Here is a 25,768-nt window from a genome sequence, read left to right on the forward strand (position 1 = left end):
ACTTTTGCCACAGCAGTGAGGCCAACTGTCTCCCAATATCACCTGCCACTACCCACAAGCAAGCCTCTTGTGCTTCACACATTCATGTCCCCAGTACCTCCTGTTCCCAAGATACACCTGGCAGACACCAGAAGAGCATCAGTTCCTCAAGCGATTCCAAATTGATGGGAACTTGGCAAGACTCCACCAGTAAAATTGGAGACAAAGGCTGCCCGACTCCAGAACGGAATGTCTCCCAATGAACACACAGTGAGGATAAGTGTAAGAAAATTGAAAAGATACACTGAGGGCTAAGGTTCTTCATGTCAGGTGAAAACAGAAAGAAGCTGGAGCTGATGTTACCAGCACAACTCCCTGGGCAAGTGTGGGTTCCAAGGAGTGAAAAAGACCTGTGGCCTGAAGAGAAATGGAACACCCACTAGCTGTACCAGGGAGTCCTGTGAGCAGCGTCATGCACCCCAACGTCAATATGGTCAGCAAAGTGTCAAGCTCTGGCCAGGCTTCAAGCCATTCCCATCTGTGGATAGAGAGGCCCTTGTGACTCACAAGGTAGGCTCTTGCTCCTGGCAAGTCTTCAGATTCAGGCTCTGGTATTTTAGTCTTGGAGTATTGTTGTGCCCCAACCTGCTCGGTGAATGAACTTTACACGCACGGTCCCCGAGTGTCTCAGGGGGTAGGTAGCTCAGGCTTTCCCGAAAGGGGTGGGTAGACAGCAGGGCAATGGTCCCATGGCAACAGAAACCAGCCAGACACAGAGTTCTTGCTGGCAGGAGGTCAACCTTTCCTTTTCGATATCAGAAATTAAGTGCTATGTGATGACACACGGTGTGAGTGCAGGCTCCCCGGGAAGGACTGGGCACTGTCTGACTGACAGCCCCGTAGCTCCTCAACATGGCCCTAGGCCCTTGATCCAGAAAGGAGATCAGATCCTTCCGAACCTCCTCTGCCCCTGTGCACAAAGCAAGCCTCTTGGGCTGAACGGTCCCGATCCCCGATGACATCTTTGGCCAAGGTAGGTCTTGCAGAGGAGGCCCATGGATTCCTATTGCCCAGGCCATCCTAGATTCCTGCCAACTGGTCACAACTCCATGATTACCGTCAGAAAATGCTCCTAGATTATGTCTGTGAATGTCCCATAATGATATCCTCATTAATGAAAGAGCAAGGGAATCTGAAGGGATGCACTGAAGGCCAGATGTCTCCCTCACCGAAGAAAATGGTATAAAGCTTTTTCCTGGGCCAGGTTGGTGTCAGCACTAACCTCAGTGGGCCAGGCCTCAGGGGAACCTCCAGTCGCTACACTTAGGAGCCCTGTATGTAAAAGGGCTATCACTTTCTTCCATTCCTTTCCTTCAGCGATAGAGCAGTGGTGATTTGAAGGATCTTATCTGGCTCCTGGCTGACCCCCAAGTCCCTGGAGATGGTCTCTGGTCTTATGGAGATTCTTGTTTCTACCTCCTTAGGCAAGGTATGCACTTTGCTTGGACAAACCATTAGCATCTCAGAACTCAGGAAGCACAGGCATTCTAGGAGGTTGGGAGAGAGCAGGAAGTAACCGTCTGAGCCAACACAAGCCTGCCTGGCCCTGACTTCTTAGGAATGCAAGGACAACCTTTCTTCCCCAACATGGCAAACGAATTGCTGTGGGGTAGCACACCACCGAGTGGGAGCTCGCCTAGAGCTTCTTGTCACTGTCTGAGGACAGACCAGTTGCTCCTGAATCTGGCCCCTGATCCCAGTCTCTTCTTGGCCCTGAAGTGAGGTGGGCTCTTTCAAGCACCACCTGCTTTGAATTGCATTAGCGTCTTATATTCTCTATTCTCTTTAACATCTAACCTGATTGCTTTGCAGCATGACACCTGTTTCTGGACTGCATTCATCACACAGGGACACATCACTGTGTGTTTTTATGTCTCTGGCCACATAGACTTTACAATAACCTATGTTGCTAAAGTGCAAAGTCTCCCAATAGTTGAGCTGTGAGTACTTCTGTGGGATTGCCAAACAGGAAAGTGATATCTGACAGAAATATAGAAATATCTCAATTCACTTGAAAGACAGTCTGTCAGTTGTGGTTCCTGCATGGGGTCACGTTCTCCTATCCCCTAGAAATGAGGAGGTCGCATATTTAGAAACACCTGTGAGTAGAAAATGTCATAAAGAAATGTTGAATCTTCATGACAGCACATTCTTCTGTCCTATTTTCCTTCATTTATTCTAAATATCTGAGTGGCAAACATTAGATTTTATTCGACTACTGCTGAGGTAGGAGCATAAAGAGAAACTAAATAGAAATATTCTTGGAATAAGTGAGTCAGTCACAATAAATCATTAGGCTTTTTGTTTGTTTTGTTTTTATTTCTTTTGTTTGTTTTGAGTCCTCTTTGTAGTATGTCCACAATGATGTCTCCAGTTTTGCTTTGGTTTTTAGCATCTCTTTATTTGGGGACTCTTATCATTCCATACAAATTTTAGGATCTTTTGTTCTGTGAAAGATGGTGGTGGTATTTTGATAGGCATTGCGCTAACGTGTCGATTGCTTGGGGTAGTATAGACCTTTTAACTATTTTGTACTCCAAACCATGGTCATGGAGAGGTTTCCCATTTCTTTGTGTCCTCTTGCATTTCGTTCATGAGATTTCAGAGTACAGAGCTTATACCTCTCCATTAGGGTAATTTCCATGTAACTGACAAAGTATCTTTGGTGCAACTGGCAATAGCTTAAAGCTCTCCCATCAAGTTTGCTCTAAAAATGAGAGACAAATATTCTAGGAGAAATCATGTCAGCACTTCCTGTCTATTTGAGTTCACATTGCTATTCTAATTCCCACATATGCACTGGCACACACACACACACTGAAAGGTATTTTCGAGGGACTGGACACTGGGCAATAACAAGACAGAAGGAAGAAACAGGTGAGAGAGAGCACTGCCATGGGGCAGCAGCATCCATTGTCACAGCTGCATGCACAAAGGCCCAAATACGGGCAAGAGATTCTTAATGTTTGTAGGTTTCTGCTGCACCCAGGACCATCCTTAACCCAGCCTCCAGAGGAAAGGACTAGGGTCCTACAGTCCACCTCTCTAGGCACCTGGAATTATGATGAACTAACTCCCAGTAGTTTCACAATAGCTAAAGAAGAAAAGGCCTTGGTGTTCTCCCATAATCAGTTGTGTTGCCAGTGGGTTTCTCCTGAGTTCTGTAAAATCATAAAGTGTCAACTGGCCTTGGTTCTCGATCAATGCCTCACTGTGTTGTGAGAGACTAGAGAAGGACTTGATCCTTGCTGAAGCCTTTAGAGCCTAGAGAGGTTTGGGGACTTGGGGCGGTGAGGGGTGGGGATAGGGAAGGACATGTCAGAGCCCTGTACACTGACTCCAGAGCCCAAGTCTAGTAACAGTCCGGGGTCCCCGGGCTCTTCATTGGGAAACAGGGGTTCATTTTGCTGGCCGACGGGAGGATGCCTCACGAGTCACGAGTATACACTGGGGATGGACAAAGGGGAACGACAGAAACCTGAGGTCCATAGCACAGCTTTTGGGCATGCGGCTTATGAGCTTTACTCAGGGACCTTCGAAGGCCACGTTAGCTTAGGTTTAGGTCCGATTAGGTTAAGCTGGGGTCAGGGTGCTGATTCTGTTTGGTGGTCTTCATGCCTGTGGCTGCAGTGCTAGTGCCAGGCATCAGGGAACAAGCAGCCTCCTGTGTCCGTGGTGCACACTGAGACTTGCTGGAGGAACGGAACAAGAGAAAGTTCGTGCAGAGGTCATTCTGGAATCCCCCTGCCTCAGATACCATAGGAATCTCCCATGAGTAGCAGTTATCTCCACAGAGTAAGCCCATTAAATCTAGACAGAGGGCTCCACAGTCCTTCAATTTCTTCATTCAGTAACTGCTCCAAGCACGCACTTTGTGCTAGGGCATCTGGTGGGCCTAACTGAAAGGCTGGCAATGACAAAGCGGTCCCCGCCTGCCAGGTCTCCACAGTCTGGTGGGGAGATGAACGAAGGTATGAAAGACAAGATTTGTCCCAATAAAAAGGGAAGGGGTTCAAGGACTGTAATAGTGAAAAAAAACAAGTGTGCTGTGAGGACAGCCTGGGGAGTCACTGGAGGTGACATCTGCTGGGGCCAGAATGACAAGAGGGAACCACCCTGCCCGTGTCTGCAACGTGTCAGGAGAAGATATTGCTGTGGCCAAAAATAGGAGATAGAATCGAGTTTGTCCAGACATATCAGAAAGGTGGATAATGTGGCTGTGGGATCCTGGGAGGGGAGAGGCAGAGAGGAGCCAGAGCATAGACCAGATGCTGGGACCTGGTAGACTATTAGCTTTCCATTCCTCTCTGACAGAATTGTCTACATATTTAGAACCTTAAAATTACAAATATTGAATAGCTCACAATTTTTGTAGGAGAGGAAGAGCATAGTTGTGTGACCCTGCCTCAAAGTAAGTCTCTATGAAGCCACGGTTGTGGTCTCAACGGAGACTCCAAAGGGTGATACTTTCCTTCCAAGCTCACTCACACAGTGTCAGAACTCGGTTGCAACTGAGAGCCTATTTCAATCTTTCGACTTGGAAACTTGCTTCTTACTATTCTATTATGTTCTCATATAGTAGCTCTTAAAGCAAGGGTTGATTTCCCATTTCCAGGGTTAGCAGAGAGGCATAGGGAGCAAATGAGGACAGAGAGCAAAGAGAGAGAGAGAGAGACAAAAGGGAAGGAGAGAGACAGAGAGAGAGAAAGAGGAGTAGACAGACATAGGGATTGAACAAACATGAGACAAAGCAAGTATGAAGTAAGTGACAGAATTTCTGTCCTGAAATCTGGAAACTGACCTCCCCTCACTAACAGCTTAGTGGTTTCACAAGGAGTGACGTTTCCTGACTGGACACAGATCACTGTCTGTGTCCCCGGGGGATGTCCAGGAGAGTGTGTTCAGCAGGCTCACCCAGAACTGAGAACAGTGGCTATATTTTGGAAATGGCAGGAAGTGGTAAATATCCAGCCTCAATCATTAGAAAAGTGAACTTAGGACGATGAGTTTGGTGTAATTTCTCATCCACAAAACTAGCAAAAAACTCACACTCCTGAAACTAAACCCCTTGTTGTGCATTAGAGATCAGGGCACTCATTTTTCAGTAGCGAGAGGGGCCTCGACTCTCTTACTGGAGGGTGATTGTTGCCATGATTTCAGTTGCCATCACCTTTGATTCCGGTGGGGAGGGGTCTGACTCTGGAGAGCAAAGACAGTGACTAGGGATTTGCACAGACTTTCATGTAGGCATGTGTCGTCTCTGCTTTTTCTCTAAGAGCCCTGAATGGGACGCCTCCTTCTCAGACAGAGAGGATCCGATTTCTCTGGCTACAGGACCATGATACAGCATCCAGAATGATGGTGCCTGAGAGAATGTCACACACTGTTGTCAAAACCATTTAATGGACCATGACCGAGGGAGTGGGCTCTTTAGATTTCTGATTCTTATTTTAATTTAAATTTTAGTTAGTTAACATATAGGTTTCAGAAGTCGAATTCAGTGATTCATCAGTTACGTACAACACCCAGTGCTCATCACAAGTGCCCTCCTTAGTACCCACCACCCATCTAGCCCATCTCTCACCCACATCCCTCCATCAACTCTCAGTTTGTTCTTTATCATTAAAAGTCTACCTCTTTTCTAGGTCCACCTGGGTGGCTCAGTCGGTTGAGTGTCTGACTTCGGCTCAGGTCATGATGTCAATCTGTGAGTTTGAGCCCCGCGTCAGGCTCTGTGCTGACAGCTCAGAGCCTGGAGCCTGCTTCGGATTCTGTGTCTCCCTCTCTCTCTGCCCCTCCCCCGCTCATGCTGTCTCTCTCTGTCTCAGAAATAAACTAAAAAAAATTTTTTTAAGTCTACCTCTCTCTTCCTCACCTTCTCATATGTTAAATTCCACATACTAGTTAAATTGTATCTTTGTCTTTCTCAGATGGACTCATTTAGCTTAGCACAATATGTTCTAGTTCCATCCACATAGTTTCAAATGGCAAGACTCCATGCTTTTTGATGGCTGAGTAATATTCTCATCAAGACAAAACCTTCTGCACAGTGGAGGAAACAATGAACAAAACTAAAAGCAGCCCTCAGCATGGGAGAAGATATTTGCAGGACACGTATCTGATAAAGGGTTAGGATCAAAATCTAGAAACAACTTATCAAACTCAGCACCCAAAACCAAACAGCCCAGTTATGAAATGGGCAGAAGGCATGAATAGACACTTTCCCAAAGAAGACTTCCAGATGGCTAACAGACATATGGAAAGATGCTCAACATCACTGTGCATTAAGGAATGCAAAGCAAAACCATGACAAGAGACCACCTCACACCTGCTAGAATGGCTAAAATGAACCACACAAGAAAGAACCGTTGTCGGTGAGATTTGGAGAAAGGGGAACACTCTTGCACTGCTGGTCACAATACAAACTGGTGCAGCCACCCTGTTATGACTTTTTAAAGAAGCAACGTCAGCAAGCGCTCCCCCTTCTATGGCTACTTGTTCCCATTTATGTGTACTATTAAGGGCACTGGCAGCAGGTGAAGATTTTTCCCTAGGAGGAGTAGGGTAACAAAAAATTGAGAACCAATGTAAATGGATATTTAAAGATACAAAGTAGGGTTTACTCAGTTGAAATGAAAATAAGAATAAAAACAGAAACAAAACAGTTTGCCCAACAAAAAAGCCAAACTCACATTGTGATTCCACTCTCTGAAAATAATGCTTAAGGTAGAAAAACAGTGTAGGCTGTGATTGCCCTTGAATGCCAGGATTCTTATTTCCTTCATCAGCCTTATTTTGTCTTTCCAAAGAACACAGAAAGCTACCGGCAAATGTAACCTGGTTGGGTTAAGCTGCTTCAAAATCTAAGGAAAGTCAATAAGGAAGAGGACCCAATGGAGGTTTCCAAAGAGAATGACTTGATTGTCACAGGAATAGAGAAGTCCTTGGAAAAACTAAAGAGGCCTAGAAGATTTCTGCCACAATGCTATATTTTGGTGAGACAATTTGCCAAGTAGATATCCGGTCCCCTCCAGTTTAAACCTACGTTCTAGGAATACACAGGTGAGATGATAACACATCTTTTATTCAATATAAAAACACACTGTTCCAAAAGCTCTAATTCATTCCTTTCCAAGACCTTCGTGCCAATTTTCCTTTTGGAGGAAGTTTCCTTTGAAGTGCTGGTCTCTGCTCTCAATGACCCAGGCTGTCTCCCATCCCTACTAACCACATGGACCCCCTTTTCACCTCTGTCTTCCTCATTGGCAGTGATCTCCACATGGGCACAGATCACATTTTGTCCCAGTCACTAATGAAGATATAGTGCTGGACACAGAGGAAGGATGGGTGGCCTTTAAAGGAATTCATAAAAAATGTTCCTGTTATTTGACTTGCGTCATGAGCATCAATACTACAGACCCAGGATGGCATGCACGGGGTATTTCCGACTAATCTTCCATTGTTAAGCTGCCTTTGTCTATCTTTAAAACACTGTCATCCTCATTCTTCTTCAATACCTGCGCTACTCCTACTAAATATTTCTGCATGAGAGAGAGGAGTCTTTATGCAACGTGACTTGGAGGATACTGTAACTTCTAAGGTAGTTCTTTTTTTTAAAATTTTTTAAAGGTTAATTCATCTTGAGAGACAAAAACACAGCATGAGCAGGGAATTGGCATAGAGGGAGGCACAGGCTCTGAACTATCAGCACAAGGCCCGACAGAGGGCTCGAACTCACAGAGAGATCATGACCTGAGCCCAAGTCGGACACGCAACTCACTGAGCCACCCATGTGCCTACCCTCTAAGGTAGTTCAGAACTCACAGCAGACCTAACAAGGGTGCCATGACTACAATGTCATGTAATTCACTTACTAAATGATTGGACAGGTACTCATTTCATTTTCTTTTTTTTCAAATTGTATTTTTTTGTCCTTTGATTTCAAAATGTTAATACAAACAGTTTCAGGGTCCAAATATTACCCAGTGTGCAATTTGGCAGGTACACATTTCAACCTCCTTTCATGTGTGCGAAAACTACCTGAGCAACCTCCTTCTCTCTAGTACTATCAAACTATTCTTACATTAGGGTCTTTTACTCGATAGTCTACTTGATCTCCCTTTCTCGCTTTGTCTCTTGTTCTCACTCTCTACCTTATTTCCAGTGATTCTTTGCTTCTAACCCATAAATGATTACATTATTACATGGTACTTGTATATTTCTGACTGACATAATTCAGTATCAAAATCGATAGTTTCATCGAACCTTTACAATTTGTAAAGTTACACTCCATCATTGGGCTGAAAAGCATATATCTTACTGACTCATCCAGGAAGGAAACATAGCCCTGTCAAACCCATAAAAAACCAGGATGTCTGCGAATTGGGAAGGAAGTAGGAGCTAGAAGGGGAATTAGGCCAGCTCTGCCTTACAGCCCAGAAGATTCTCAGCGCCTCCTATCCACCAAGAGGGCTAGCATAGCCCAGCAACTGACCTTTCCCGTCGTGTCTGCTCCACCTGGCTCAAACCCAACCCGGAGACCCCAGCATCCCCAGAGAACATCACCACCCCAAACCAAATGCCCTAGATGGGCCTTGTGAATCTCCAGTAGCCTGGGGATGAGGGTTCTGAGGGAGGGAAGAGGTCCAGGACCCAGGCAGCCCAGGCCTGTGGTATAGTCAAAGTCTGAGATCTCGCTGCACCTACCACCCCTCCATGGTCCTTGTTTACACTCATCCCAGTCCCCACCCTGCAACATCCAGAGCCCAGCCCCCAGTCCCCGGTTCGCCTGTGTTCCTCCTCTATTCGGGTGTGTGTGGTGTGTCACGGAAGGGGCAAAGCTGGGATGTGGCATCGAGACCCTGCAGTGGGATTTGGCCTACACAGGGAAGTAGGGAGTGAGCCACATGTGACTTGCCGTGGAGTGTGCACTCCAGACCAGGCCACTGGGCTGTCCAGGAATGGGGTGAGGGAGCAGTGACTGGGGTGTGTTTGGCCCCAGGAGCCATGATCCCTGGACAGGGTGGGAGGATGTCGGGGGGGGGGGGGGCAGAGAAGAGGTCAATGAGCCCAAAGCAAAGGGCAAAAGCCTACAGCACCCGATATTCCCAAGTGGTCTCCCATCCAAGTACTAACCAGAACCTTGCTTAGCTTCCCAGATCAGAGGAGATTAGGCGCGTTCAGGGTGGTATGGCCGTAGACGCCAGCGGCTGCTGCTGGGAGCCTCAAGAGGCTAGCCCACACATCCGAAGCCCAGCGGGTGCCACGTTTCACCCATGCATCGGCCTGCCTGCCTGCCAACTTACCTGCCAGCCTCTGGCCACCCTCTGCCAGGGGCCCCAGGTGGTGACATAAGCCATGCAAGAGGCCCTGGCACCGCACAAAGGCAAGAGCCCTGGCGTACTCCACTCACGTGGCTCTTGCAGGCTGGTGTCATTTTGGCCCCATGCCTTCCTCTGCCTCCATCAAACACCACACCGCACTGCACCTCCCAACACCGCACCAAACCACATCACACCAGGTGGGGCTGCTCACTGGGAAGGGGGTGGGAGTAAGCTGCGGTGTACCCCAGGCGAGGACTTAGGGACCCTCTGGATTCTCAGCACCTCCTCCCCAGCCCTAAGGATCTTGCAGCTGGACACCTCGCCTTTCCCTCCCGTCTGTCCCACCTGGTTCAAACCCAACAGGAAACCCCCATGACCCCAGCGAACAACACCAGCCTGTGCCTGCTGCCCTAGCTGGGCCTCGTGCAATGTCAGGCGCCTTGGGGATGAGTGCTTGAGGGAGGGAAGAGGTCCAGGACCCCGGGAGCCAACAACTGTGGCGGAGTCAGAGTCTGGGGTTTTGCTGCCCCTCCCTCCTCCCGCTCCTGGGTTCTTGTATCCACCCACCCAGCCCCCACCTTCCAGCCCTCAGCCACCAAACCCCGGTCATGCCCGCACCGTACGCTCGCCTCAGTGCAAGTGCGGGTGTGGTTGGGTGGTGTGTCAGGGAAGGTGCAAAGCTAGGGTGTGGCTTCCAGCCAGTTCAGTGGGATTTGGTCGGGTACAGGGAGCCGGGAGAGGGGAGAATACCCCTTGTGACATGCAGTGGGGTGTGCGCGGTGTGCTGGTTGGGTCTGGCGGGGCGGGGCCAGGCCAGGCTAGGCCGCTGGCCTGTCCTGGAGTGGTTGAGGAGGCAGTGGCTGGGGTGTGTTTGGCCCCAGGAGCCGCACTCGCTGGGGAGAGGGAGGTCGGGAGGGAGGAGGGCGCCAGAGTTCAAGGAGGCCAAAGGCCAAAGGCAAAAGGCAAAAGACTAGAGCCCCCAGTATTTCCAGGCGGTCTCCCACCCACGTACTAACCAGGCCCGACCCTGCTTACCTTACGAGATCAGACGAGATAAGGCAAGTTCAGGGTGGTATGGCTGTAGACACCAGCAGCTGCGGCTGGATGCCTCAAGAGACTGGTCCATGAGTCCCAAGCCCAGTGGATGCCGCGCTTCACCCATGCACCTGCCTGTCTTGCTGGCGCCGCCCTATGCTGTGGGTTGCAGGTGGATAGCAGGGGCCGCGCAAGAGAACGCTGACAATGCGCTGTGGCACAAGCCCAGACGTTCTCCAATCAAGTGACTCTTGCAGGTTGCTCCCGGCTTGGCCCCAGGCCCGCTTCCTCTTCCATCCCGCACATCACGGCACCTCACCGCACCTAACCTCGCAGCCCCGCACCACACCGCGCCGCACCACACCACGATGGGCTGCTCAGTGGGAAGATGGTGGAAGCAAGCGTGGGGCATCAGGCCAGCCAATCTTCCAGACCGTCCCTGCCGGGTCTCATCCTCTCTTCCCAGGCTTAGGGCTCGCACAGCAAGCCACCTGGCCTTTCCCTCCCGACTGCCCCACCTGGCTCAAACCACCCCAGAGCCTCCCGCGTCCCCAGAGCCCCCAGATAACATCACCAGCCAGAGTGTGCTGCCCTAGCTGGGCCTCATGAAATGCCAGGGACCCTGGGAATGAGGGCTCTAAGGAGGGAAGTAGTCCAGTACCCAGGGAGCCCAGCCCTGGGGCACAGTCAGAGTGTGGGGTCTCACCGTCCATCCCACGCCTCCTTTATCCTTGTATCCACATACTCCAGCCCCCAGCCTACACCCACAGCCCCCATCCTCCAGCCGCAGCCCCCAGTCCTCAAGACCGGCCCCCCAGCCCCTAGGGGGTGCACTCCCCCTCCGTGTGGGTGTGGGTGGTGTGTCAGGGAAGGTGCAAAACTGGGTTGTCGCTTCTAGCCTGTGCAGTGGGATTTAGTCTTTTGGGATGAGGTGTGCAGGCCAGAACAGGCAGCCTGTGCAGTGGGATTTAGCCTTCTGGTGTGAGGTGTGCAGGCCAGACCAGGCAGCTGGGTTGCACGGGGACGGGCTAAAGGAGAGGTGACTGGGGTGTGTTTGACCCCAGGGGGCCCGTTCCCTGGACTTGGAGGGATCAGTGGCGTGCAGCGGCCAAAGGAAAAGTCAAGGAAGCAAAAGCAAAAGCCTACAGCACCCTGTATTCCCAGGCAGTCTCCCTTCCAAGTACTAACCTCGCCCGACCTTGCTTACCTTCTGAGATTAGGGGCGTTCACGTGGGTATGGTCTTACACACCAGTGGTTGCTGCTCCGGGCCTCAAGAGCCTTCTCCACCGCTTCCAGGACCAGCAGATGCCACATTTCACGCCTGCACCTGCCTGCCTGAATGCCTGGATGCCTCCCTGCCTCCTGCCGCCCTCCACCAAGGGCCCTGGGTGTATGGTGGTGGCCACGCAAGAGGTCCCTGCACCGTGCAGTGGTGCAAGCCCCAGCATCTCCAAACCCGGGACAATTGCAAGCTGGACCCAGCTTTGCCCCACGCCCTCCTCTGCCGCCATCACACACCAAACAGCACTGCACCACATCTCACCTCACCAGATCGTTCTGCTCACCGGGAACTGGGTGGGAGTGAACGGCCCCATCCATGAGACCCGGTCTTAGGGGTCTGCCAGATTCTCACCTCTTGCTCCCCAGCCTTAGAGCTCTTGCTGTCAGACACCTGGCGTTTCCCTCCCATCTGTCCCACCTGGCTCAAACCCAACCCGGAGCCTCCAGTGCCCCCAGAGAATATCATGGGCCCAAGCCCGCTGCCCTAGCTGGGGCTTGTGAAATGCCAGTGGCCGTGGGGATGAAGGCTCAAGGGAGGGAAGAGGTCCAGGACTAAGGGAGCCCAGGCTTGTGGCATACATACATGGAGTGTGGCGTCTCACTGCCCCTCCCACCACTTCTGGGTCGTTGTATCCACGCACCCCAGCCCACACCATCTAGCGCCAGCCCCCAACCTCCACCCCGAAGCCTCTGGTCCCTGCCGCACTCCACCTCTGTGTGGATGAGGTGGTGTATTTCTCTGACTTATTTCGCTCAGCATACAACCTTCGTGTTCCATCTACATTGCTGCCAATGACATGATTTAATTCTTTCTCATTGCACATAGGACCGATTGACTCCCAGTGAGCACACATCAAGGTTGTTTTCAACCCCCCCGAACAACTAATTTTTGATATCAACGAAAAATGTTTCCCTTCTCAAAACGTGGTGTATTGAAGTCTCTTGTTTGTACAATATTACTGTGCTCTTTGCCCCCTGCCATAGACTGCCTCAAAATCCTGTTTTGGAGACTCAAGGATCCTGCATGCCCAGTCATTTTGCCAATAGTTGAAGATCAAAGAAATGACAAAAAACTAGACAGTATCAGAACCCAGTCCTACAGACTTGAGCATCAGGTCGTATTGAGACTCTGCCTTCCAGATCACCACTGCTTTTACCGAACGACGCGAAAAGCTAAAAAGCTGGCTAGTGCCCAAACCCCCTTACATTGTTTGATGTCAGATGTGTTGTTTTCTACATTCAGGCTCCCAGATGTAGTTAAATATGTTCCATTTCTCTATAACCCCAGGTTTTCCATAGTCATAAGACACTAAACTTCCTTGGGAAATCGTGCCAGTCACTTCATTCACAGATTTATTCCATTATGTGAGAGAGTTTTGACCCAAATGCATCCCTTCTGACTCCCTTGATCTCTTTCTAAACAGGTTTTCTAGTGAGGGATTGAGATTTTTAGCCTAGAACTATGTCTCTCTGATTTAATTGTGGAATCCTGCTAATTTGCCCTAGATCCAGGGGAACGTGGACAATAGGTTCTGCATGGGCTCACCTGTGACACCTCTCTTGGCAAGAGAAGGCAAAAAATCTTCTGTAATGGGGCTAGTGTTATTGGGAGGGAGCCGTCTTCACTTGTGTGCAAGGGGAGTTGGAGATCAGAGGTCAGAGTCAGGAACCGTGTAACTGTTACTCAGAGAGTGCCCAGCATTCACAAGCAGCTAACACATGGCGATTCCCAAGGACACATTGCCCTCCCTTACTGAGAACTGTGTGCTTGTTAGCCTGAGGGCTGCTGGTGACACTGTTCCACAGGTCGCTGTGAGGTAACCACATGGTGAGAAGTCCAGTGTTGGAGCATGAGCATTGTTCTTCCTCAGGTGGTCAGGGCAGACAGTCCATTCAAGGACTCGGGGACCAGAACCCCATACACTGACAAGGCTGCCAACCAGCACAGAGAAGCCAACACTGAGATCATGAGTGCCTCTGCCAAATGGTTGGAAGCAGAAGGCCAGAGCCAGAAGTCTTCTTGCCTTATGTAGCTCAGGATGCAGTGTTCTTGTCACTGGTGCTTCCTATCATCCCAACCCCACAGACTTTCCTTCTTACTCTCAGGACACATAGCTTGCATGGAAAATAGTGCTCTGGTCCGCAGTCCCAGCTTCATTCCATTTTCATTGGCAGCGAACAACTTCGGCCCCGTGTTTTTCTTCTCATTTGTTATTCTGATTCTGATTAGCATCATAATCATTGTTATTTATTGACCAGTTCTTCTCAGTGGGGTTTCGGTGGTAGGAGTCTGGAAGCCTCCATTGTTATATTTTATTGTCAACTCTTTTATAGCAGGGTCCTTGATGTGGGACATCTTGGAAAATTACAGCCTCATGGACTTCTCTGGCAAACACACACTGGCAACAGGAAATAGTTTCCCGAGTGCATTGGAAAGCATTGAGCACAAGAGGTTTGCCTGTGGACAGAAGGCCAGGGGAAAGCAGCCTGCCTTCCTTCAAAGGCAAAGCAAATATATCAGCATGAAGGAGTCAGGAGCAGTGCAGCTGCCACACAGACAGCAATTTCCCAGCAGTTGGCAGTAAGCTCCCACACCCTTGTCCCACTTGGACAAGTCTTTTTCTGATATCACTGAGGAAGAATTATCTTACAGAGAACATGGTGCTTGGTAGACTCTGGTGGGCTTAATGGTCACCATGCTGACACTTTCCCCCTGCTTCCTGAAATGCCTGCATCCCTAGCAGCTGAAGTTTTGACTTTGAACATTGCAATCTCAGAGCTGGTCTGCCAAGAAAAGCATCAATCAAAGTGGACAAGACCAGTGCTCAGTTCCACTCAAATATTAGCTCAATGCCAATGCCATCACTTATTTACCCCTGCCTCTATCCATTGAAGGAAAGAGCTGGAGAACAGGTGAGGGCCAAAAGACTCCTTGACCTATCTGAGGTAAGATTGTACAGAGCTTGCAGTCAGGGATCTCAGGTTTAGCTTGATAAAATTTTGAGGGTTGATGGTGGGGCTTGGTTAAGAGTTGTCGGCCCGAAAATCATTCTTGAAGACTCCTTTGGTGCACAGAGGTGATTTTTTTAAAGAAGTGGGACAGGACCTATGGTATGAAGAGCTGTCTGCACTGGGCTTGTGAAGACTGGTTATATCCTAGGGGTTTTGGGAAGGTAAAGTCCAAAGCCAAGTTTCCAAGGAGACATTCATATGCTAAAGACTCACAGATCACTGTAGGCCTAGCTCTTGTCAAGCTAAAGGTCTTTCTTCCTCTAGAAAACAATAACTGTAAGATAATAGGAAGATCTTGTAGAACAATTTTCCTCTGCCAGCCTCAAATAATTGTCAATTAGCTACAGATTACAAAAAAATCAAATTTAATGATTTGAATTTTTGAGAGAGACAGAGACAGAGAGAGAGAAAGGAGGAGAAATTGTGCTTCGGAAGGGTAGAGAGAGAGGAGAGAGAATGTGAAGCAACCTTCAGGCTCTGAGGTGTCAACACAGTACCCGACATGGGGTTGGAACTCAAGACCCTGAAAACATAAGCCTAGCCAAAGTCAGAAGTTTAAACCACTGAACCAACAAGTCACCCCAGTAAATTCCATTTGATATGCCACTTCTTTGTTGCCTTTGTTCCTCCCATCATTATGAAGTGAGTGATGTTTGCTCACCAGGAAAATGAGTAGATAGTTTTCTGTAGATTAGGCTGTTGATAACTTTGCCTTTGTCTTTTAATTTCCTAAGATATCGAACAGGGTTGGGGCAGAAAGAGGGGGAGGGGCTCAAAAGCAGGCTTCATGCCATGAGTGCAAAGCCAAATGCAGGGCTTCAATTCATGACCCTGAGATTATGACCTGAGATTATGAGATTATGACTAGCTGCTTTTCTCACTCTATCTTTTTTCCCACCAGGCACACTGGGCCTGTCCATAACTCAGTGAAAATCCAGGGAGTGGTGTAGATATCCCACTCTTCTCCCATGCTACCTGAAAGCAATCATTTGCTGATTTACAAAAGGATCCATTGACCTCCTGTCACTTATCACTTGGGGCTCAAAAGGCTGCAGTTGGCATGGTAAGAGTTATGACGGAGCATGAGCCAGGCTGATGGTAAAGTGCAAGTTAGCGCCCCCCCCCCTCTTGCCACCCCAGGGGGATCTGAGGGATATTCCTTGGACACCTCTGCTACCCAAGAACAAAGGAAAGGGGCTTAAGCCCTTGCCGTGTTAATTTCGGGAAACTAAGGCAAAAGAAAAATTCCCTTAATGCCTATCGGCCATTGACAATTCCTTGAAACCAGCACAATGACCTCCCTCTAAGAGCTCAGCTGCTTAGATGATGATCTTTGCTGGGGGCAAAAGAGAACTGTAGCTTAACATTACCCCAACCTCAAGGACCCTGTAAGTCCACTTCCTTTGTCTTAGTTTTTGGCAAGATATATGCGGGCAATCATCCTCCAAGCTTATGGCCCCTGATCTACATCTAAAGGATCACATCATTCATGTTTTATTAAGGGGTCATAGGTAGTGTTTCCCTAGTAACAACCCCTCAAGGTGCTGGAAATCTTGCTTCCAAAATTCCTTAGGACTTATTCCATCCCTGACCTCCTGCCAACCTAAGGGAATATAATGATGAGTTAGCTGTAGGACCCCAGCACAGCTCTGCCAGGCAATTAAAATATCACATTTTTGCACCAAAGACGTCTTCCAGAATTCTGTGCTGGTCACTAGCTCTGAACTAGCTCAACATCATCCGCAAACATCATTTTGGCATCGGAATGTGGGGCTACAAAACTTTTCACCTTGACTCTGTGCTTCTGTGTCAAATTGGTGAATATGTTTTCTCTTGCCACCTTTACTCTCATTTCAGGGGATTTTTGAGAAGTAGGGTCTTATGGGAACACTTTTCTGGGGATTGTTCTGGCTACAATCTTCTAGCCTGTGGCTACTCTACGGGGAGGAGAAATCTTGCCTTTTAGTTGGAAGTTAGGACCTTGGCCAGAATGTTAGTGAGATTCAGAAACTTGATGCCTTCTATTCCTTTCCGTGTCTAAAGTTGTCTGTCTCGGGCAGTGGACAGCCACCTGACTACCACAGCTGCCAGTCTTTATACTCCAGTGTGTGAAGATATCTCCTCATTGCTTTAGTGTGACTCCCTCCACATCTCTGGGCTAACCTCTTCTGCATACCAGATCTCCACTGAGAGCTGACCAAAACCAGTACCCGACTGAATTAAAACCCGACAGCCCCTTTTCCTAGGGAAGTTGGCAATGAAGACGACGCGGTTTGGAATGTCACTTATATCATGATGGATTTCTCTGTTTTCCGTCAATGTCTTACTCCCACTACTATTTAAAATTGGGTAATTTCCCCTTTTCAAACTCTTCTAGTATTTTCCATGGGTTGAAAATAGCAGTTTCTTCTCTGCTTTCTCAGCAAGAGAGACGCAGTTCTCTAATTCAAGCACCCATCTGTTGTCTAGAATGCAGTGCGGAATCCTGTGGGGGTGGGGAGGCTAGCATCCCTCCTTCAGGAGCCCTTCGCCACCTGGTTGGCAGGCATAGTCATTTTGTTCAAGGGATGCCTCGGGTCGCTTTGACACCTCGGGAACCCCTGACATATCCTGTGTGGGGGATGCTACTGGGGAGTCGGGATGGATTCTAGGGGTAATGTACCTTCTCTCTCTCTGCCTTTTTTTTTTTTTATCGATGTGGAACATGGGAGTTCCTCTGGTCCGCAAATATTCTCCCTTAGGATGTCTTTTGAACCCAAAGGAAACAGTTGGGTTTGCAAAATGTGGATAGGACTGATCCTGTAACACTACATGGCCTTACTAAACAGGGCAAATGGACGGTCGTTAGCCTAAGTTCAGCCCTTCAGGGCTACCCGGGCCCAGGGGCCTCTTGCAGGATGTGTTTGGTCAGTAACCAGGCAGTGAGCTCCCCGTGTATATGTTGGATGACAACTGTCTAAATAGGCCTCCTCTTGAGAAAACTCAGTCACTGAAAGAAACACAGGCCATCCCTGAAAAAGCAACACTGACTCCTCCTTTCTGTTCCTCTGCCTAATATTAGGGCCTCTCCCTCATTTCTTTCTGTTATTAAGGGCTATAACTGGAGGTTACTGTGCTCAGTCTACCTCAGGATGGAGACTTTAAGGAAAATTCCCAAGCAGCTGCTGAAAGTCCACTTGTTTTGGGGAAATTCCCTGTCTTCATGGCCTGACCTGAACTGCCTAATTCCACTTTGGTGGAACAAAGACATGGTGTCTGTTCTGTCCCAGCTGACAAGATTAAACCCGGGAAATTTTCCTTTTCTGCCTCCTGCTGGCATGTCACTTCTGCCTCTCCCCCTTCCTCCTGTTTCTGCACCACCTTGGGTGAGGCCTATAGAACTGGTTCCCTTACCACCCTCAGTGCCTCAGACACCATCGGCCCCTCTTCCCACCCTAATTGTCAAGGAAAAAAGAGCACCTTTTTCCACCACGCACACTTCAGGTTCTTGGGGCCCACTGGCATCTCTGGTAAAAACAGATAACGTTGGAACAAATCGTCCTAGGTCTTTTCTGTAGGTGTAGGCGAACCAATTCCCTGTTTCAGCTAAATGAAGTTTGCTGTTTTCATTAAGATACACCTCTCTTTGGGGCGCCTGGGTGGCGCAGTCGGTTAAGCGTCCGACTTCAGCCAGGTCACGATCTCGCGGTCCGTGAGTTCGAGCCCCGCGTCGGGCTCTGGGCTGATGGCTCAGAGCCTGGAGCCTGTTTCCGATTCTGTGTCTCCCTCTCTCTCTGCCCCTCCCCCGTTCATGCTCTGTCTCTCTCTGTCCCAAAAATAAACGTTGAAAAAAAAAATTAAAAAAAAATATAAAGATACACCTCTCTTTCGAGTTATCTGCATTCAGTGTGAAACTTTTATTCTACCAACGTTTATAAAAGGTCAAATATGCTCACTGGATCTTGATTGCAATTTGTTACCAAATGAGGACATGAAATATTGGTTAAAATCAACTGTCTCAAATGGTTAATTACTTGGGTAATTCTGAAGATAGCTTTCAAAGTCTTTAGAAACCTGAGACTTTAGACTTTGCCTTCAAGTTTACACGGTGAATGACATGACGTTCATGGGACATCTAGGTCTTTTCCAAACAGGTTGCAGGGAAAAGCTTTGATTACTGGAATACAATCGGCTTTTATCTTCTTTCTTTTCTACTTTTTGTAATGTTTATGTTTTCGAAGAGAGAGAGAGAGACAGAGTGAGTGGGAAGGGCAGAGTGAGAGGGAGACACCGAATCTGAAGCCGTCTCTAGGCTCTGAGCTGTCCACACAGAGCCCGACGTGGGGCTTGAACCCAAGAACGGCTAGATCGTGACCCGAGCCTCAGTCGAACACTTAGTGACTGAGTCACCCAGGAGACCTTGTGCTCTTAACTCCTTAATGCAGAGCAACTAAAGCTATTTTGGCCTATATTAAAACATGCTTTGTGTTTAACTGACTCATGAATTAGCCATCTAAAAAATTATGGTGCAAACAGTAAGTTTTCTTTGGAGACTAAGGTTCTAAAAGTTAAAATTCTCCTAAGATTACTTCAGACAGAGCCTGGAGCCTGCTTTAGATTCTGTGTCTCTGTTTCTTTGCCCCTCCCCCATTAACACTGTCTCTTTCAAAAATAAATAAACATCACAAAAATTAAAACCAGGCAGCAGACTACACCTTGTTTTCAAGTGCACATGGGATATTCTCCAGAATAGATTACATACTAGATCACAAATCAGGCCTCAGCAAGTACAAAAAGATTGAGATCATACCATACATTTTTTTCTGACCACAATCTTATGCAACTTGAAGTCAACCACAAGAAAAAATTTGGAAAGATCACAAACACATGGAGGATATACAACATTCTATTAAATAAGTGGGTCAACCAGGAAATAAAAAATGAAATTAAATAATACATGGAAACAAATGAAAATGATGGCAAAACAGTCCAAAACCTTGGGGTTGTAGCAAAAGTGATCAATAAAGGGAATTTTATAACAATTCAGCCGACCTCATGAACCAAAAAAAATCTCAAACAAAATAAATCACAACTAAAGAAGCTAGAAAATAAGTAATGAAACAAAAGCCAGTAGAAAAGGGGAAGTAGTAAACGTTAGGGCAGAAATAAATGATATACAAACTAAACAGAGCAGATTAATGAAATCAGGATCTGGTTATTTGAAAAAACAATACTGAAAAACCTCTACCCAGACCTATGAAAAAGAAAAGGGAAATGTCCCAAATAAATAAAATCACAAATGAGAGAGGTGAAATAACTCCACAGAAATACAATTATAAGAAGATATTTTAAAAAAACTATATGCCAACAAACTGGATGACCTAGAAGAAATGGATAAATTCTGAAAAATTTAAATTACCAAAACTGAAACAGGAAGAAATAAGTTTGAACAGACCAATAACCAGCAAAGAAATTTAATCAGTAGTAGTCAAAAAAAATTCCCCCAAAACATAAATCCAGTATCAGAGAGCTTCACAGGTGAATTCTACCAAATATTTAAAGAAGAGTTAAAACCTATTTTCGCAAAAATTTCAAAAAAATAGAAAAGAAATAAAACCCAAATTCATTCTGCAAGACCAACATCACCGTGATACCAAAACAAGATACCACAAAACAAGAGAACCACAGGTCAATTTTTCTGATGAATATAGATGCAAAAATTCTGAACAAAATACTAGTAAATCAAATCCAACAACACATTAAAAGAAATTATTCACCATGATCAGGTGGGATTTATTCTTGTGTTGCAAGTGTGGTTTAATACTGGTAAATGAATTAACACAATAATACATCATATTAACAAGAGAAAATATAAGAACCATATGATCATTTCAATAAATGATAAACACCCTCAGCAAATTAGGGATAGAAGAAACATATTTCAACTAATAGAAATCATTGTTATTGCCATTAAATTATAAAAGAAAAAGGTAGAATTATATCATAAAGGAATTTCATTTGGCTTCATGCCTAAAAAACACCCATCTCCCATGATGCCATTCATAAAGAATTTAACATTTTATGGCCTAATTTGATATTTTTGCACAGCACTGTAGAACTATGTTTCAATCATGTAATCTTCCCAAAAATTCTGAGGTAGATATGTTGGAAGAGGTTATCAAGAGGAGATGACCACTGGTTGACCAACAAGCTTGACCTGGACAGTTGGAGGACCTTCACTTTCTCCCCTGTCCTCAGAAGGTACATTCTGCATACTATTTTTGCACTAGCAGCCATTTCAAGGATGTAGCCTTGAAAGAGTAGTATTGTTGAGGGCTGTGGCCTGAGTATATGACTAAATCCATTTAAGACCTCTATGTAAACCTAATATTCTGGCAGGCAGGTGCAAAGATCTACTTGTCTCACAAATATCGTAAGTTCTCTTGCTTATTAAACACTGCCACCCAGAAATTCTTTGTGTTTTGCCTCCACTGTACAGGGACATTTCAAATTTCAACTGGGAAACTTGGTTGAAAAGCAAGATACTACTATTCTCATTTTCAAGTGGATATAAGGCAGGAACATGTTCAGTATGATTACATAGCCAGGAAGTAATGAAACCAAGAACATTTGTGCTTCTTAGCATATCACATTTGGCCTCTTTATCTCCAAGATATCTACTTCTAGATCCCTCCCATTATTTTGCCTTGGTATTGTTTTTTGTGGTCAAAATTGAAAGGCAGAAGCATCCTGCCCTATCCTTTTTATAGCACCACAACAGAGCTATCTTTTACATGTAATCATAGAAAATTTCAAGCCACTTCTTAAACAGGAAGGCACAGAGTTACAGAGAGTGACTTACTCCAGTGAGTGGTAAAGAAGCAGGTAAAATTAAAGTCTGTTGACAAAAATGTTAGACGTTCTCTTTAAAAATGACAATATCCACAACCAGTATTGCTTGTATTCAAGACATCAGACTCATTGCCTCTATTCTAGTCTCTGGATTAGTTTCAAAGAGCTGATAGAGAAAATATGACACTATTAGAGAGCCTTGGACTTTTTTTTACCCTGAGATGTTCTGGCTATTAGCACCATTGATGCTCAAGAGGATCATGAGATATTCACTCCTTTTCTCTGTTGAAGCTCCTGGGAGACTTTCAAATAGACAACAAATTGAGAGACCTCAATAGAATATGCCCAAGTCACTTTCCAGCAACTCATTGTCAAAAGAGAAGTGACTCTGTTACCACAGCCTAGAATTATGTAGTGTGGAATGAACTAATAGAAGAGATAAAAATTAAAATGAATGAGATGAAAAAATAGATAAATCTATCCATTCAGATTAAAAGGTCATGTCAGGAAACTACACACTCACTGAAAAGAGACTAGGCATATGCTTGCTGGGTAAATGCACACTTACTGAAGAAAGACTAACAGTATGCCTGCTCTTCCTCCTCCTGCAGCCATCTGCCCCTCCTGCCCTCACTCTGGCTGTGCTCTGGGTGGTCTGGCAAAGGGTTAATTCATCAGGATGAAGTAGCTCAGCTAAAGACCTACAAGGTAAGTAGCTAATACCAGCCCTGGTAGGTGAACTCCCCTAGGCTATTGGCCTCTAACCCCTGGACACTCTTTCTCCAGCAAGGTTACTTCTTGCAAACATAAAACTCAAACATGGTCAGCCAAGTGTTTCCTGCTCCCCTGCCAAGTTCTCTGTCCTAGTTAGTTCAGGCTGCTATAGCAAAATACCACAGATTGGGTAGCTTAGCTTGTTAAACAATGGAAGTTTACTTCTCACAGCTCTAGAGGCTGGAAATCCAAGATCAATATGCTAACATGATCATGTTCTGGCAAAGGTCTTCTTCCAAGTTGCAGACTGCTGACTCCTCACTGTGTTCTCATTCATATGGTGGAAAGTGTCAGCTAGCACTGTGGGGTTTCTTTCATGTCACTAATCCCATTCATAAGGGCTCCTCCATGGCCTAATCACTTTCCAAAAGGTCCACCTAACACCATCACCATGGGCATTAGGATTTCAACATACGAATTTCAGAGGAAAATATTCAGACCACAGCACTCTCCATGTATATGTAAAGTTGCACCATGGCAGGATACTTGGAGAACTTTCCATGGTTCATCCAGTTGTGTCTACTAAGCATCCCACACGTGACAAGCTGATCTTTTAAAAATTATATCCAATAACTCTCCCTTTATGCTTACCCCTGAAAGAGCAGACCTAGGCCGGCTGACTACTGACTATGTCCCCGACATGGCCACAGAAAGAAGTTTCTGCTCAAACCTCAGAACTCCCCTCTGCCCCTTAAGTAACTTGATGTATTCTTCTGAAGTCTGAGGTGGGAGGAAGGGGAGTGTGAGAGGCGTGGAAAGTGTGAGTAAAAGAGAGAAGGTTTCTCTCAGGTAGGGGCCAGAGGCAGGAGCCCTCAACCCAGTCCAAGTTTAGAATGACCTGGGAAAATTCTACCCCTCCCAAAACCAATTAATCAGAGTCTCTGGGGATGGTGTTTGGTGCTAGGTATTTATATTGCACAGCAAGGCTGATAGCCAATCCTTAATAGGTGACCAGCGAGAAAAGTTCTGTATACACTGAGGCCAAACATGTTAGAGATCCTCAGACACAGTGGTTCTTAAACTTCAGGTGCATCAAAATCTCTTGAAGACTTGTTCAAACACAGATTGCTGAGCCCCACCTCCGGAGTTTCTGATTCAGTAGGTCTGTGACCACCATGTCCAACATTTGCATTTTTAACAAGTTCCAGGTGATGCTGATAATTGCTGATCTGGGACCACACTTTGGCAGCCAATCGGCTGAGTCCACAACCCTTCCCCAGCCAATCGGCTAAGGCCATGATCCCTGTAAAATCTTTGTGCCTTTGAAACTCACTCTCTAGTAGCTCACTGCTGCATCAGTGCAGGTAGGAGATCGAGCTCGAGCTAGCTTGAATAAAAGTTCTTTGCTTTTGCCTCGGACTCGGCTCCCTGGTGGTCTTTTGGGATCACAAATTCTGGGCATAACACCCCTTGTGTCGCTGCTCTATGGCATGTTACCTATGTGACAAAACTCAAAAAGAAGTAAATCTCCTTCTTTTATAGTAGTTTTTATTCCAAAATCTAAAAGTCAGCCTTAAGGATGAAGAATTGTGGAAAGAAAAATAGTCTTTGCAGTGAGACAAAGCTGGGTGCGAGTCCTGGCCCTGGCAACATGAACTGTATGCATCCACAAGCCAACCACATAATTTCTTATGGGAAACTGGAGTAAATAATTCTCACAGTATTCTGCAGGTTTTCATGAGTTTTATTGCATAACGGACTCTCTGGGGCCAAGCATAGACAAGAGACCCATGGAAGAGGGTAGGAAGGGAGGAGAGGCAGTGTTTGCTACATGGACTGGCAGAAGAGAGCTGGGGCAGGGGAGGGATAGCTCGCCCGGCAAGGCAGAGCCTCTGAACTCTGGCTTGCAAAAGCGGAGGGGCCAGACTCCATGAGTTCTGACAGCCAGCAGGACTTAACATCTGGAAGTTTAAAAGTCAACAGCTCTGCTCTTGGAGAGCAGGGAGGGTGAGAGGACGTCAAGAGGGAAAGTTGTTGAGTCCCAGAAGGACAAAGCTCAGCTCAGCAGGGGAACAAAGGTGCTGGGAAGCACCATTTCTCTCTCCCATCCCTCAGACAAAATTCAAAAGGTATACAAGTTCTCTCACTGAACTTGCTTGCACTGCGCAAATGCCCAACACTGTGCTTCTGTGGATCCATCCCTCTGATGGGCCTGACTCCCTCCCCCTGCTGCAGGGCCCCTCCCAAAGGGGCCACCAACAGCAAAGCAAGCTAAGTCTGCCCCTCCCATCACTGTGCACCTTGCAGATCCACCCCGCTAAAACACCCTTGGCCAGATCCCATCAAAACAGCACCATAAGCCTGGCAGTGTGCAAGTAGCACAGACAGGGGCCACACCACTCCACAGTGAGTCCTGCCCCTGGTAGAGGGGGGAAGATAAGGTACACACCAGTCTGACTGTGGCCCCAGCAGTGGACTGGGGGCAATGGGTCTGATTGCGGCCTTGCCCACCAACACAAGTTACTCCAGACAGCACAGGGGAAGTGCCCTGCAGTTTGGAGCTACTGCAAGGACCACCCAAAATGATGAAACGGAAGAAATCTCAAAAGAAACCCCAAGAAGTAGCGGCAGCTAACAAATTCATCAAAACCGATTTAAGCAATATAATGGAACAAGAATTTAGAATAATCGTCATAAAATTAATCACTGGGCTTGAAAAAGCATACAGGACAGCATAGAATCTATTGCTACAGAGATCAAGGGACTAAGAAATAGTCATGAGGAGCTAAAAAATGCTATATATGAAGTGAAAAATGTAGGCAGTCATAGCATGGATTGAAGAGGCAGAGGAGAGAATAGGTGAAATAGAAGATAAAATTATGGAAAAAGAGGAAGCTGAGAAAAAGAGATTAAAAAAATCCAGAAATAGGGGAGAATTAGAGAACAAAGTGATGAAATCAAACGGAACAATATCCGTATCATAGGAATTCCAGAAGAAGAGAGAGAAAGAGGCTGAAGGTGTACTTGAACAAATCATAGCTGAGAATATCCCTGATCTGGGGAGGAAAAAGGAATTGAAATCCAAGAAGCACAGAGAACTCCCTTCAGACATAACTTGAATCAATCTCTGCATGACATATCATAGTGTAACTGGCAAAATACAAGGATAAAGAGAAAATTCTGAAAGCAGCTAAGAATAAACTTACATGCTCTAATTTACAAATGTAGACACATAAGAGTAGTAGCAGACCTATCTATTGAAATTTGGCAGGGCAGAAAGGAATGGCAGGAAATCTTCAATGTGATGAACAGGAAAAATACACAGCCAAGAATCCTTTATCCAGCAAGTCTATCATTCAGAATAGAAGGAGAAATAAAATTTTCTGAAACAAAACTGAAGGAATTCATCACCACTAAACCAGCCCTACAAGAGATACTAAGGGGGATTCTTGTGAGTGAAATATTTCAAGAATCACAAAGGACCAGAGACATCACTACAAGCATGAAACCTACAAACATCACAATGACTCTA

General features: G+C 46.6%; 2 pseudogenes; both read right to left on the reverse strand.

Annotated features, from left to right (window-relative positions):
* Positions 1-9,125: 9,125 nt before the first annotated feature.
* On the reverse strand, positions 9,126-9,240 carry LOC123381074 (annotated as a pseudogene).
* Positions 9,241-10,329: 1,089 nt separating this feature from the next.
* On the reverse strand, positions 10,330-10,448 carry LOC123381073 (annotated as a pseudogene).
* Positions 10,449-25,768: the final 15,320 nt, after the last annotated feature.

Source organism: Felis catus, chromosome D2, assembly GCF_018350175.1.
Source record: "Felis catus isolate Fca126 chromosome D2, F.catus_Fca126_mat1.0, whole genome shotgun sequence".
Lineage (NCBI taxonomy): Eukaryota > Metazoa > Chordata > Mammalia > Carnivora > Felidae > Felis > Felis catus.